This window comes from Pocillopora verrucosa, chromosome 5 (assembly GCF_036669915.1).
Source record: "Pocillopora verrucosa isolate sample1 chromosome 5, ASM3666991v2, whole genome shotgun sequence".
NCBI lineage: Eukaryota > Metazoa > Cnidaria > Anthozoa > Scleractinia > Pocilloporidae > Pocillopora > Pocillopora verrucosa.
Window position 1 is genome coordinate 24,938,922 of NC_089316.1, and position 14,571 is coordinate 24,953,492.

The 14,571-nt window shown below is 36.6% G+C and overlaps 1 pseudogene; it reads left to right on the forward strand.

Annotated features, from left to right (window-relative positions):
- The first annotated feature begins 397 nt into the window (after positions 1-397).
- Positions 398-7,120, forward strand: LOC131791518 (adhesion G protein-coupled receptor L4-like; annotated as a pseudogene).
- Positions 7,121-14,571: the final 7,451 nt, after the last annotated feature.

Genomic DNA, 14,571 nt, shown 5'->3' on the forward strand with positions numbered 1-14,571 from the left:
TTTCGGCGGGTAAAACTTTTGGAAACCAAGAAACGAAAATTATCCTCTGTGCTTTCTCGCATTCCATCTATTCATCTCCCATTCACAACTTGTTGGCGGTTTCTTTTGGCATGAAATCACAGAAGCGCCTAATGCGGCTTTCCTACCTTCTGTTTTGTTCAATCGCTGAGCAATCAATGCGCCTGCAATCATTTGCTCAGTGGATTCTACCCATACCGATACAACCCTTCCGGGACCCTGGGCCCTCTCGAATAAGTAAATTACGTTTGCCGCCTGGTGCATTCCTTCCTTCCTTTCTCTCTATTTTTTCTCCCTACTTACCTCTCCTCCGTTCTTTTTTCTTTTTTTTTTTTTCTCGATACGAGCCTCGATTAAAGAAACGAGGCTCGATTGAAAAATGGAGGCTCGATTGGAAAATGGAGGCTCGATTGGAAAATGGAGGCTCGATTGGAAAATGGAGGCTCGATTGAAAAATGGAGGCTCGATTGGAAAATCGAAGCTCGATTGCGTAATCGAGCCTCGTTTGTCGCAGAGTGGCAAAACGAGGTATCGTGGTCGTTTTAGATCGAGAGTTTTTGGACTGGTTTACCAGAAACCTTGAGTGATCCTTGTTTTGTTTTGTTTTGCTACAGAATGGAGGCACTAAAAACACCGAAAACACCGTCGACGCACAGGAGATGATGGTGTAGCAGCAGTTTCAATGTTTATCTCACCTAACATTATTTTTTTTAGCTTGTGTTTCAGTTTACTTTTTATTGATCGCTTAGTGATAAGTTAATGAGTTGATTTTGTTGTTGTTGTTGTTGTTTGTTTTGTGTTTTTGTTTTTGCGGCTTGATTGGCTGGTTTCAAACTTACTTAGTTTTGTTCCTCATGGTAGGCTTGCAACTTGCAAGTTCGCTGTACTTAGTGTTTGACTGTTTGAATGCTTGCTCACCAGCCGTTTCTCTCATACTTTGTTTGTGTTAAGTGCGACGAGAGCTCAAGGCCACGATGTATACTCAAGTTAACCTGAAATATCTTTAGCAAAAGAATAGCCTAGTTACTTGTTAAAACTCCTGAAATCTGCTAACTGTATCTCTTTACATGAAGAATGCAAAACAGCAGTTCAGAACTTCAATCCAAAGTATATGGTCCGAGTATTTACTACAGAGAGACAAGTCATCAGAGGATAAAAAAGTGGAGGATACTGTTTTTGCTTCGTTCTGTTTTGAAAGCTTTATAGTAAGCTTTGTCAGAAAGCGGCTGGGCGTTACAATTCCCGAACTTATTGATGTCGATAAAGATCTGAGTAAGTGCAAAATAGTCTTGCCTCTCTTTTTTTTTTGGAGAAGAACTTTTTCATTTGTGAGTTCGGGCAAGCATTACGTGTACATTAAGAGCCAGTACCACTATCGTTTACATTAGCTAAAACTGAAGAAAAATTTATTTTTCCCTGTGCTGTATCAGAAGCATTAACTGTGGCTTTCAATTCTCAAGAGAAATTATTGCATGCGAAATCATTGGTTGGAGGTTATGCAACTGAACACACTCTAGTCATGTGGGTCATTGCCTTATTATGCTCATCACCTCTATCCAGTCGTACTTTGTAGACAAATGAAAATATACGTCGAAGCTGTACCATTTTGCTTTTTTTTTGTTGTTGTTTTGTTTTTTTTTTTTTTTATCAATATAGACTTTCGAGTTAGACGCAATGTCCTACAGAGAGGGGATGACTTTCTGTTCAATGGAAGTAATCACGGGAACTTTATTAAGGTTCCGTCAGCTAATCTGGATCGAAGTAAAAAGCCTTCTTTGTTTTGAGTCAGTTTCTTACCAGACGATTGCCCATAACTTTTTGGCCAACTCTTCTGTGGAAATGATTTCATTCCGACGTGCATTACGAAATATGTAATACACATGTAGTGTGCATTTACTGCAGTGAGCTTTTCCCTTCATCTTGGACCAAATCGGTTTCTGTTTTAAAATTTCACGAGTCTCTTTCTTTTTCTTTTTCTTTTTTTGTTTTTGCTTCTCTTTTTTGGGCGTCATTACGAAGAAACTTTATGCTTAAAAAAAAAAAAAAATTGCATATTGCCCTTTTTCATGATTTAGCTGTCTGTAATGACATTAGTGCCCAGAGCATTTAAAGGCCATCGTCATTTTTCAAAAAAATTACATCTCTGGAGGCCGAAATCAATGCAGTTCTCATTTACCTTTTTAACAGACTCCACAGTACTTGGGCTCGAATACAGCAACCTTGCTAAGCTTTTTTCAAACTATTCAGCTGACACTGAGGGAGATAACAAAACAAAGTATGTATAATTTATTTGACAACTGAAGAACAAATAGAAAAAAAATTAATTTACTGTTTTGTGATCATTCAATTTGCTTTATTTCAGGATACTAGACAGTGTAGTTATGTCCGCTGTAATAGACTCTCCGCTCAATGTTTAGCAGAAAACATCACATTGGTTTTTAAGAACGCACAGGTATATACGCTACTCTTTCGTTATCTGTTATTATTTTTTAAATTTAATTTAATTGGCGTTGCTTGTTGGGGAATACCAACAGTTCATACATCCCACATATAGGTGATAATGTTGTCATTTTTTGCCTCAATTCAAACTGGGATTTAATGACTGGCTAACGATTTGAAGACTGCCCGATACTTGATTAGTAAATTAGCATTACACCCCATTAGGCTTCCCACCAATTTTCAAATTTCGTCACCTTGAAGTCACCACAAAATGGATGTTAGGTTTCATTAATGGGTGGTCCCAGGTACCATCATATTAAGAATTACTATTTTACTTGAGTGTTACGTTAATATTCTATAGCTATGACGCCTTACGAGTCAGTTACCAGTAATGCATCACCGAGCCTCGCTATAGTACTCCTTGAATTACATCACTCGATTTTTTTTCCTTTAGGTGAATCGTAAAAAAAGAACATGTGTATTCTGGAGCTTCTCTGAAGAAAAGTAAGCACCACTGCGACATAAATTTTATCAATGGCGTGAATTCTTCCAGTTTTTCATCGGGGCTAAAACTATCTGAGCGGAATATAAAAGTAACTGAAATATTTCTTAACATTTAGTGGAGTGAATTGAAGTCTACTCAGGTGGAGGGAGGAAGGGGTTTCCAATCGAATTAGCTACTTTGACTCCTTCCTCCTTATTACACTCTTTTTTAAAGCTTCGGGAGTTGGTCAAGTAAAGGATGTCAAACATAGATGATATCCGATGACCATACGGAATGCGTTTGCAATCATCTCACTCACTTCGCTGTACTCATGGATTTCATCGACGATGCTGATGACAGGAAGGTGGATATTATTTTTTACTACAAAATAATGTCATATAGATCTGAAAAGGTACAGAGAGGCATGAAAAGTATCGCATTCATTTATGTTCATTAAAATGTACACTTCCTTTAATACAAATAAAATAATTATGACGTTTACAGTTTTTCAATCAGGATAAAACTCGTTCGTCAGATGAGCATGACAAAATTCTGACACTCCTCACTCGAGTAGGGATGGCTTTATCTCTCACTGGAGTTATACTCACGGTTATCAGCTATCTTCAGCTTACGTAAGTACATTTGACTAACACTGCTATATTACTGAATTGTAGGATATTAACTATATTTAGAAGAATGGAATTAGATCAGTTCTACATCGATGTCAAAACGGACTGCTCATACCTGGAAAAGAAATCAAACGTTCTGAGATGATCTTTCTTTAAAAATGATATTTCGCCAAGGATTGGAAATTGCTTCAAATGAGCGTGACCGTAAAATGGAAACTTTTAAGTCACTATTCTTTTATCCATTCGTTATTCACTAATCAATTAATGTAAACATGTATTATGTCAGCGTATTTATTCCTCCATTTGGTGGATGATTTACAATTATCTTTTAGATGGTTTCCTTTGCCATTCATTGACCTTAGCTTTTTTTTTTTTTTTTTTTTTTCTGACTGCTAAATGAATTTCATTTCGTTACTATTTATTGGCTTGTTTGCAGAGACAGAAATTCAGCTTTGTGTCACATACGGGTTAGTCTGACTTCCTGCATTGGAGCAGGACATATCATCTTTTTCGCTGGAATTGACTCCACGGGAAACCAGGTGACTCTTTGAACTCCTATTTTCGTGTTGCTTAGTTGATGCTGCTGTTCTTCTGATTTGTTAGTTTATTTGTTTGTTTGCTTGTTTTTTAATAGATCTAGCTTCTTATCGATTTAAATACTGACTGATCCATAGAGTGATTCTTTTTGCTTGGATATTTTTGCTCTTTTTTTTGTTAGCATATTCTCTATATATGTTGCAATTTTTGTCTGTTTTCTTACAATTTTCGTCCTGTTTTGTTTGGTTTTTTTAATTTCTGTTTTTTGGATTACTGTTTTGACAAATACCATTTGACGGGCGAATTATTACATTTTTACGGTATTACCTTTTCCTTGCAGGCTGCCTGTGTGGCTGTGGCAGCTCTTATGCAGTATTTCCTGATGACCAGTTTTTGCTGGATGCTTGTCGAGGGGATTTATATCTATTTATTTGTTGTAAAGGTTTACAACATTACCGACAAAATGTATCGCTATCATGGCTTTTGCTGGGGTAAGGAATATGTTAAAAAACGGGATAGGTCTTAAAGAATGTACTCGACAAAATATCTTGATTGTGATTGGCTTAAACCGATACGAATAAACTTTCTTAAAATGGCTTCATTTTTTAATTCGTCAAATGAACATGCGCAGTTTTTGAAAACCGTTGGATCGTCTTGAGGTGTACCTTAGTCAATCTTAAAATATTTCCGGTGCTCACTAGACCTAAACATGCTTGCAGATGTAGTTGACTGAAATCACTCAGCTTTTCAAATTCACAGTGTATTAGTAATTTCATATTCACAATCAAAAGGTTTCATGACTAACAACATAAAATACAGATTGGAAATTTACATAATCGCGTAATAACCTATTTTCGTTATTACTTTCTTCAGAACTGCCTGCAATCATAGTTGTTGTATGTCTGGGTATCGCTACAGGAAATGATGGAATCGAAACTTTTGTTAATGATGAAAGGTAAGTTTGAAAGTTTGTTTATTTTATAGACTGTATACAAAATGGTGGAAGCCTGAAAGCATGAACCTGGACAGAAAAAAGAAAAGAAAAAAAAAAAATAAGGCGGACGGGGGAAGGACTTTGGTGCCCTCTTGTCACCTTCCCTTTCCCTGCCTCCTAAATTTTTTAAACCAGGACTCCAGGGAGTGCAAGGACTTATTAACATAAATATTCAGCCTTCCAAAGTGGTCTTTCCCCCCCCCCCCCCCCCCATTCCCACTTCCCTCTTCTTACCCACAAGGCACTCCCTTCTTTCAGGCTGCGGATTTCTCTATGTATTATTATAGGAGAGTAAGAATTTGTAAATTACTATACGACATGACGTCTCTTCGTAATTTTGAAAAGTAATAAAAAGGCAACATGCTGCATTAAAGTGGAAAAATTAACAGTTTGTTCCCCTTTGCCTTTTATTTTTCCAAGCTGCTGGATGTCTTCCTCTAACAATATCATTTGGATATTTGTTTCCTTTGTTGGATTGATCGCAATTGTAAGTGGCAACATATTGAAGTTTTACTGATAGGAGTTTAGTCATCTAAACATATTTATTTCAACGTTGATTAGAAAACGTTTTTTCAATCGTGTCTATTCTCGTGATGAGCCTTTGAAAGTCTTCCAGAAAAACTTACAACAGAAGCTTGTGTGATATTTCATTTTTGTCTTTTCATGTTCTCTCTCTTCTTTTGTTTTCCTTTTTAATACCTGAAGATTAACGTGATGATCCTCGTGCGAGTTATCAAGGAAGTGACAACAATCCAACAGGTGAAAGATAGCCAGACTAAGCAGATCAGGTGGGATGATAAGAATTGCTTCTCCCCTAAATGGGGTCCATAATGTCAATATTTTTGTTTGTTTGTTTGTTTTTGGTGGAAAGCTTAGACTTCAAAAGGACGTGCTTTAAAAGAAGCCCTAGCACATAAAGGATAGTTTGTTTTCGATGAAGGACCTTCAAACTGGTTGGTGTGTCACTCCTAACGTTATATCTTGGCTATTCATTGCGTTTAATTTAAGCCAAGAGTTTTCAATCTTTCTTTACTTCTACTAGAGGGGAAAAAGATCCAGAATTCAGATAAAAAGCTCGTGTTTTCAGAGCGAATGTTCATCTTCCAGGCTTGGTGTCCGTGCATGCGTGGTGTTAGCTCCATTGTTGGGTGTTACGTGGCTGATTGGCTTCCTTGCGCCGTTACACATCGCCTTCTCCTACATTTTTGTAATCCTTAATTCCACTCAGGTAAAGTCATCTACAACCTTTTGCTCATGGGTAGAAATAAGGGCGTACTTACGGCGTGATGTGTGTCAGAAATACTGAAAAGCGTCTCCATATCGAAAGATAATTCAGATTTTCTTTTAGACGCCAGACCCGTGACTCTCCGAAAAAAAGCCGACTCAAGACCATTTAAACCTTCCTTTTTAAATTGCATTTTTATCTCCAAAGCTCTGCTTAAGTCACAATGAATCGATTACTTCTGACGGATAGAGTTGTATTCGGAAAAATAAGCCTCAAATAAGTAATCGATCATAGATGATAAGGAAAGGAGATCTCCAGCTGAGTTGTTCTGGAAAACACAACCCTACATTCACGACAGAAAAAAAAAACAAAACAAAACAGACAAAAAGGGTAAAGCTACTTTTTTTCTGCATATATTTGCCTATTTGTTTATTTATCAACCAATAAAGTCATATTTTATTTCTTTAAAGGGATTATTCATTTTCTTCTTTCACTGCTTGGGAAATAGTGAGGTAAATATAAATTTTGATTCTCTGTAATTCATATCAAGAAAACTGGTTACAAATAATAAGTGCCCCTAATTTGACCTTATTCGTATCTAGATAAGGGGGCGTTTCAAAAGAAGAGTCCAAAAACTCCTTCCAGATGCATTTAATCAAAGGCCAGGTGACAGTAGAGGAAACTGTCAAGCCCGTCAAAGTCACAATGATACTGGGATTCCTGCGCAGGATCGAGAGTAATCAGTGGACCTTGAACTTTTCTCTTGCCTATGAAATGGGAAAATACTATATGAATTTGTAAACAGCTTCACTTATGTTGCTTAGGCTGTAGCTGATTCAAATTAATTCAATTTGTATTTATGCTTTTTTCTTCGTCCAGCTGTTAAGTAATTTTCTAAACCACAGACTTAGCTTGATTAAAGATATTTAACGAGACATTTCTGGCATCATTGTTATTCTATGGAAAAATTATTTGTCTCAGAATCAAGTTGCCAGAGAACACGAGTATATGATATACTGATTGATCATTTAACCGGTAATGAGGCCTGAACCGTATAAATCAATTTTGGTGCAATTGATATTTATTAAGTACACAAATAAATTTGGCAGTATATAACCATTAACTATTTAGTGAAAACTTTACTAATGAAAGGAACATAAATACAAACATACACGAACCAGGAACCGATCATCGTTTCTCGTCAGGGTAAGGAGGGGATGGATGGGTGTGTAGGATGTTGGTTTCTTTGTGCCACTATAAGACTTGGGTGAGCCTACAATATTCAATCACCCCTCCCTCCCTCCCCCCACGAATTTTCAGAGTTCCTTTTATAATCTTAGAATATTAAGCTTTGTTTTTACTCATCATGAGTTTGTCTCGGCCATGAGGCAGCTTCAGTGTTTATGGTAAGAGTAAAATGAGCAGTGCATTTGCCTGCTGCAAATTAAAACCTCCCAGGAGGATCAATGTCAAACATCTTCACCCGCAGAGATCTGTACATCTCGTGAGGGCAAGTCGAGTTACGAAATACTTAAAAAAAAAAATGATAACCAGCACGTTTTTAGCAACTAGGGAGAGGGGGGAAGCAATAAAGACTTAAAAGCCTTACCCATTTAATTTTGATCAATTGGCGGGATTCATGGTACTTTAACTTATATTTGTCAGTCCTTTCTCTTAACCTAATATTGATAAAGTTTGCATGACATATGGACATAAACAGATCACCCCCCTCCTCCTGCTTCACTGCCCCACCTCTGAAGAGTAAGGGGCACCCTTAATATTCTTTACCTAAAGATTTATGGTAACTGATCACTCTTTAGAAAGGGGACGAAATGATTCGCAATATTTTCATAAAGGTAGATTCTCTTAAAGAGCAAGGGACAAGCTCGTGCGAATTGGAAGTGTTCTAATACAGATCTTTCGGGATTTGAATATGTCTAAAATAGAAAAAAAAGAAATTTAGGATTAATATTGTTCGTGGTATAGCTTGTATTTTTGGTCTACACGGCTGATTAGACCTTAAGACTATTAAATCCTTTACAATTTTCGATTCATTGCAATCACGATGTGCTAACTTCCGTTCCTTTCTTATTTCAGTACATGGAATAGTTCCCACAAATGTTTTGGCCAGTTTTGAAAGATTCCATTTCTCGCTATTTTTTTAGGGGCCTCGGTTATTTTCAGTAGTGTATGGTGAATGTAAAGGATTGTTTGTGTGTTGCGTGTTTCTAAATCCGTCTTGATCCAGAACTCATTCGCCTTTCAGTACTTTAAGCTTTGCCCAAAAGAACAGTGAGGTCATGGTATTATTGCGTACTAGACATTTAAATTTTTTTTCTAAATTGTTTAATTACGTAATAGTGAAGTAGTATTCGCCTATCAATTTTAATAGATTCAATTTCTCCGCAAATTTGCCTTTGATTGTAATTCTAATGTGAAAGCTTATTAACAAAGTGCTTTAAGTAGTGTTTGTGAGTTTCGTGCAATAAAGTTGTGTTTGTTATTAAGGCCTGTTTGCTTCCGTAAAATCATCTTAGCTGTTAAGCATATTTTCGCACAGTGTAAGTCCAAATTTTTGCTATGGCAAAAGAAAGTAGAGAAAAGAAATAAAAACAAATAATAATTACACAGAGGGAGACCAAAAACTGTTGCAACGATTTTAGCCTCCTTTTAAATCTTGTCTTCTTTTGCAGGAACATTAACATCGGTAAAATAACAGCAGAAAAAAATATAAATGGTTTGTAGATGATGAGACAGGTGGGCTGAAGGAGACTTTAAAGTTCATAGGGTTTATTTTATTACCGAGAGAAAATCCTCTGTCGTTTGGGTAGTGAAATGGAAACGAGGGAAAAATCTCTGAATTTGACCTTTAAGGTGTAGTGAAGTATTTTATCGAATACGAGTAATAACTAAAGAACTTAAGCAGAACTACATGGTGCCAACGAAGCATGAGTGGCTCCGCATATCAACATGAATGTATTTTAGGTTTTGACAATAGACAAGATTTTCAGTCTTAGAGTGTTATATTGACATAACTGAATAAAGGGAGTAAGAGCAGCTTTTCGGGAGAAGTGCCAAACAACAAATTGAAATCAAAGGGTTAGTAAAGAAGCAAGCGAAAATAAATAACTCTTCATTTTCCAACGGACACGCTGTTCACGGTAAATAATGACATGTAAATAATGACATGTAAAAACGTCTTCGTCAGGTGAGCAACTAATGCTCGTTAGGTGAACCTTTCAAGACTCGAAGTAATAGGTTATCAGTCCTTTCCAACTCATGGTTGATATCTCTATTTGGTGAGAAACTGAATAGTCATAAGAAGTGGCTCAACACTGATTGCTAAGAAACCATTGAGAGAGAGACTGATTGTTGTGTAAACTGAAAGTTATAACAATATCGGTAAGCTTCTTTTAAAAAGAGCAAAATTATTTTTCTTACTCCATTGTTTGCTACAAGCTTTAAAAAGTGGTAATTATTCATTTCTTTTTTTCCTTTTTTTATTACTTTGATAAGTTATATTTGTTAATATATACTATTAGATATGGGGCCCCGTTCGCATGACTTGTGCACTAGAGTCTTGCTTGATCGATAAATTATCCATCTTACGCTTCAGTTCCATTGGCTGGTCAGGAGAAGGGTGCTACGTCAAGTCTAGTGATGCACACCAAACAGAGATAACTGTATGACGTCAAATTTCGTTATGGCTTGTGAAAATTGGCCGCTATTGAATTTCCTTCCATACCATAGAACAATACAAAGTCAAAAACAAAAAGACTACGAATTTCAAATTCTTTGAATGTAATAGAGTGGCTAATTAAACTTGCGATTTATAGATAAGAGCTCGTTTGAGGAGAAGGTTTCAGGCAATCTTCCCAGCAATGGATGATGGGACTAGCACAAAGCGAACATCTGTAATGCCCTCATAAATAAATGAGGATTCCACAGCTATTGCTCCGCCGAGAAAAATAAAGGTTCAGCCACTGAGTGACGCCGAAAAAACTAAAATAGTATCGAACAACTTAAACCTCCATGTAGTTTGCAACATGCTACATTGTACATAACAGCAATAAATGAAATTGAAATTTCGTAGTAAGGCATACCTAAACAAAATATTGCAAGTTAGAAATCCGGCAGCTATTATATAATATCAAAAAAGAACATTCACTGGAAAGCCGCGAAAAAACGGCGAAGCTAAACAAAACAAGAATAAGGAAAAAAGGACAAGTCATTATCTCTACAGAAGAAAGTCCTGATTTGTTTTGGTTTGTTTTTCGGCAGCTAATGCCAACCTTAAGTTGGCTTTTCAGTGCCTTGTCTGTGATTTGCGATATTTCATTTCCTTAGAATGTTTATTCAGTGGATGAATAAACATGTATGAGATTTGAATCCGCCTTCAAAAGGGCGGAAACGATCAAGATTTAACACTTGAAATAAAAGCTCTCCGTGAGGATTGAGACCACATTACTCTTAGCATGTTCCTTTACAGCGTAGGTTTGTTCTCTTCTATACGAAACACAATTTTGGCGTTCCCCTTTAAAAAAACGAGGCAAAGTTGAGGCTTTGTAATTTGGTTGATATGGTCTCGTAAAACTGCTTTAGACGTTACTGCACCGCCTTTGCTCCGCAGAACATTGTGAGGATAGGCTAAATTACGGAATGGTTGGACTTTCCCCGGTCTGCGCATACACGAGCCACCTAAGGACTGGGCATAGCGTGTCTAAATGACGAAGTCTAGCCCCAATCAATTCTGTTTCCTTCTTCTTTTGTTAATGTTACGGATTGTCTGTCTTCTTGTCACTTTTTTACAAACAATAACAAAAACAAAAATCTGGAAAAAAGACAGACAAAGAAGCAAATGCTTTTCCACATGAGAGATTGATAGGGCAATTGCGATTATTTACTATACTGCATATTTTGCCTCCGCCAAACATGAGCTGATAAGGGCAACTAAAATAATCGACCGAGAAACACCGTGTGTTAGCGTGACATGCGTTTGGCATCTTAATTGCAAAAATCAGTCATGTTGCCTCAGTGATTGTCAAGATAGGACATTGATATAAATACCCTGACAGTTTTCAGCTGAAAACAAAACAAAGAATGGTAGAATTAGAATATTAGGTTTTTTTCTGTACTGCGTCTGTATTGCTTTCTGTTTGATTAATAGCCGGATACCCAATAGTCACAAGCACAAATTTCAGTTTGATTTGCATGAGAAAACTGAAAATAACATTCAAACTAAACGAAATTCTGTGAAAAAACTTTTTTTTTTTTCTTATGAAAAACCTTATCCTCTTATAATCCTTCGCCACCTGTGTACGGATGATGTTCATCTACCCATCATCCACCTGTTTATGTGCGTAGCTACAATAATTTGATATTGGAGATGTTTTAATGAATCTACAAGCTAAAATGTTCCTTTTAGGTCATAAGAGGTCATAAGGGGAAAAGATTTGGACCCAAACCGTTTATAGTCTCACTCCGCAATAAGCGGGCCTTACATCAAATCATTTGACATCGCTATGTAGGGCATAAATGAAGCAGTCTGAATAAGCAATATTTCAAGAAAAAACCAAATCTGAACATCATGTTGCGACCAAAAGTAGAAACGGCAGTTTAGAGAAAACCTCGAAATAAATTTAGAGAAAACCTCGAAATAAATTTGAATACGAACACTGACAGAGGATACTGGTTAGTTTGCAAAGGTTAGGGATCGAGAGGATGTTTTCCAAGACACTCTCATTAAATCATGATTAACAGCAGCCACCTAGGTCATGTAACAGCCGATGAAAATAATGCTGAAAAGCCGCATCTCAGGAAAGGAATTACGATTAACTATTTTACCGAAAGGGTAACGTTGAAAGCTTTAGATCAATCCACTTTACCTCTTCTCAACCAAGATCAGTTTGGGTGTTATTATTAGCCAAGTGCAGAGTGTAAACAAACTGCCGCAAAGCTTTTCAAAATCAAACAGCAACTTATCCCTTTCTTAAATATTTACTCTGAACGAAACCCAGTGTGTGATCCTTAGGAACTCTGAGGAGAGTAAATGCTATATATACATATATATATATACAGCTATTTCAATTTACGTTGTCGGATCAAAGCTTCAAGGGTACGGGACAAGACCGATTACCGACAACCTCATCCACTTGAAACCCCAACATTTCTTTCATCCAAATGGCTCGCCATCGGAGATCTTCACTCTATGGACGAGGCATTATTAATTTTGCTGATAATTATTCATTAAGATCCCATATTCCCCTTCGGTCTTGTCTTGTAGGCTTGAGGCTTTGATCCGACAACGTAAATGACTTACGTAAGACAATGCTCAATACATAGGAGTAGAGCGATGTATATATTGTGGGAGGAAAAAGACAAATAAACTACCAGTTCATCCCTACAAACCTGTTTCGTGGTTGCCCACTCATCAGGGGATTTAATGAGAATAGATCTTTACCATGGCTTATATATACAATATGATCTAATTTATGCAATGCGGAATTTAACATTTAGTTGTTGCGTAGGAGGGCTTTGTTTCTGTGGCGGCAGGAAGACGCGAGTTCATTACGTTTGTTCAGTGTTGATAGTTCGGGTCGGCAGTATACAGAAGTTGAAGAATTAAAGAGGACGCATCGAATCTGTGTATATATATATATATATATATGTTTTTTTTTCATTAAAATGATAACGATAATAGTAATACATCCAATAGACGAATGTTTGGCTTTTTAAGACCATATTTATGCGTCGCAATCAGGGTTCGGATACATCTGCTTTAATAATTACACGCAAGGATGACAGAAACACTTCTTCGTATGATTGAAATGGGTAGTATTTCAATTTAATTGTACAAATCGGCTTCATTAATGACTTATTTAGCCATTATTTTATGTAAATTTGATGAGCGACGCTGGTCAAGTGAAAATTATCAAGTTTTCTTTGGAAACACAAGGCCAAGGCTCCTTATTGTAATGCTTAAACATGCGGGAATTTTCCATCGGTAGGTTTATGACTGAAGGCCACGCAGACGTTGGATGACGTTAGCAAAAGAAGCAGCAATAATTGTCACATCCTTGAGTACGTACTAATTTTTCGTTTTTTTCGTTTTCCTCTGTCTCCTTGACCTAATAATTCTCGTTTTGTCGGCATTAAAATGAAACACTTCATTTCTCTTTGATACTAATAGAGTAATGTTTAAAATCCCTATTTTGCATCCTTCAATTGCTATCCGCTGTCAGCTTGGCTAATTTTTAGTCTCTCAAGAAAGTCTGTATTCGTTAAATGCAACTTAAATAGTTTGAGGAGTTAAAATTCTTTAATTTCTTCTTTCTTTAGTTTTGTTTTAATCTTCATTCATCACACATCTCTCAGTGGCGATGTCGTTAACATAAATACGTCAGTGTGTGCCCAACCTACGGGTGAATTATAATTTTAAAACTACAGGGAAAAAACAGTGGTGCGAGTCATTGACTTGTCGTCCGCTATTTGAAATTAAGGCAATAGCAAGTTTGAAAACTATTTTGTTGGTGTTAATGGGAAGTTAAGTGAAAAAAAGTACCTAGGGTGAGAACAATTTTGGTTTCTCTACAACGAACACACACAAAAAAAAATTCGCTTTGAGCAATTTTCAATTCATAGCCACCTGCCACTTCATAGAAGTTTCTGTGACACTTTCGTATATGAAAAATAATTATTCTTGTCATGTTTTGGTGTTGCCTAACTTTATATAGGAAATACAGACCCAGCTAATCAATTTAGTACCAACAAACCTAAGGAATAATGTGTTAGAAACTCACGCCTAGTTTGGTCTCTACTTTCTTCCTTGTTCGCTCAAGATCAAACGTATCTCTGTGTCTAAAGTCTGCCCAAAGCCATTGAACGCAGACCAATTCCTTCAGCACTGTTTCACGAGACGGTGATCCCAAAAATGCCGAATTCATATCTGAAAGTTCGAAAGAAAATTCTAGCCAAATTGTTCAGGAGAATGGTTTTTCTCGCATTAATGGTTGGTGAGTATGAAAAAGTAATATGGTAACCTTTAAATATGTAAACTTTTTGAAAAAACTCAATGTGTTAAGTAAGCTAGTGGTTGTATGTTATACTTGCAATTTCGCTTTTGTTTTTCAACGGAGCTCTTTAAAGCTCTCTTAAGAGCTCTTTGAAGGGAAAGTACAGTCTAGAAACTTTATTTCTGTTAAAAAAACTTTTACTCGGGAATTCGAAAATAATTGCCATTTTTTCC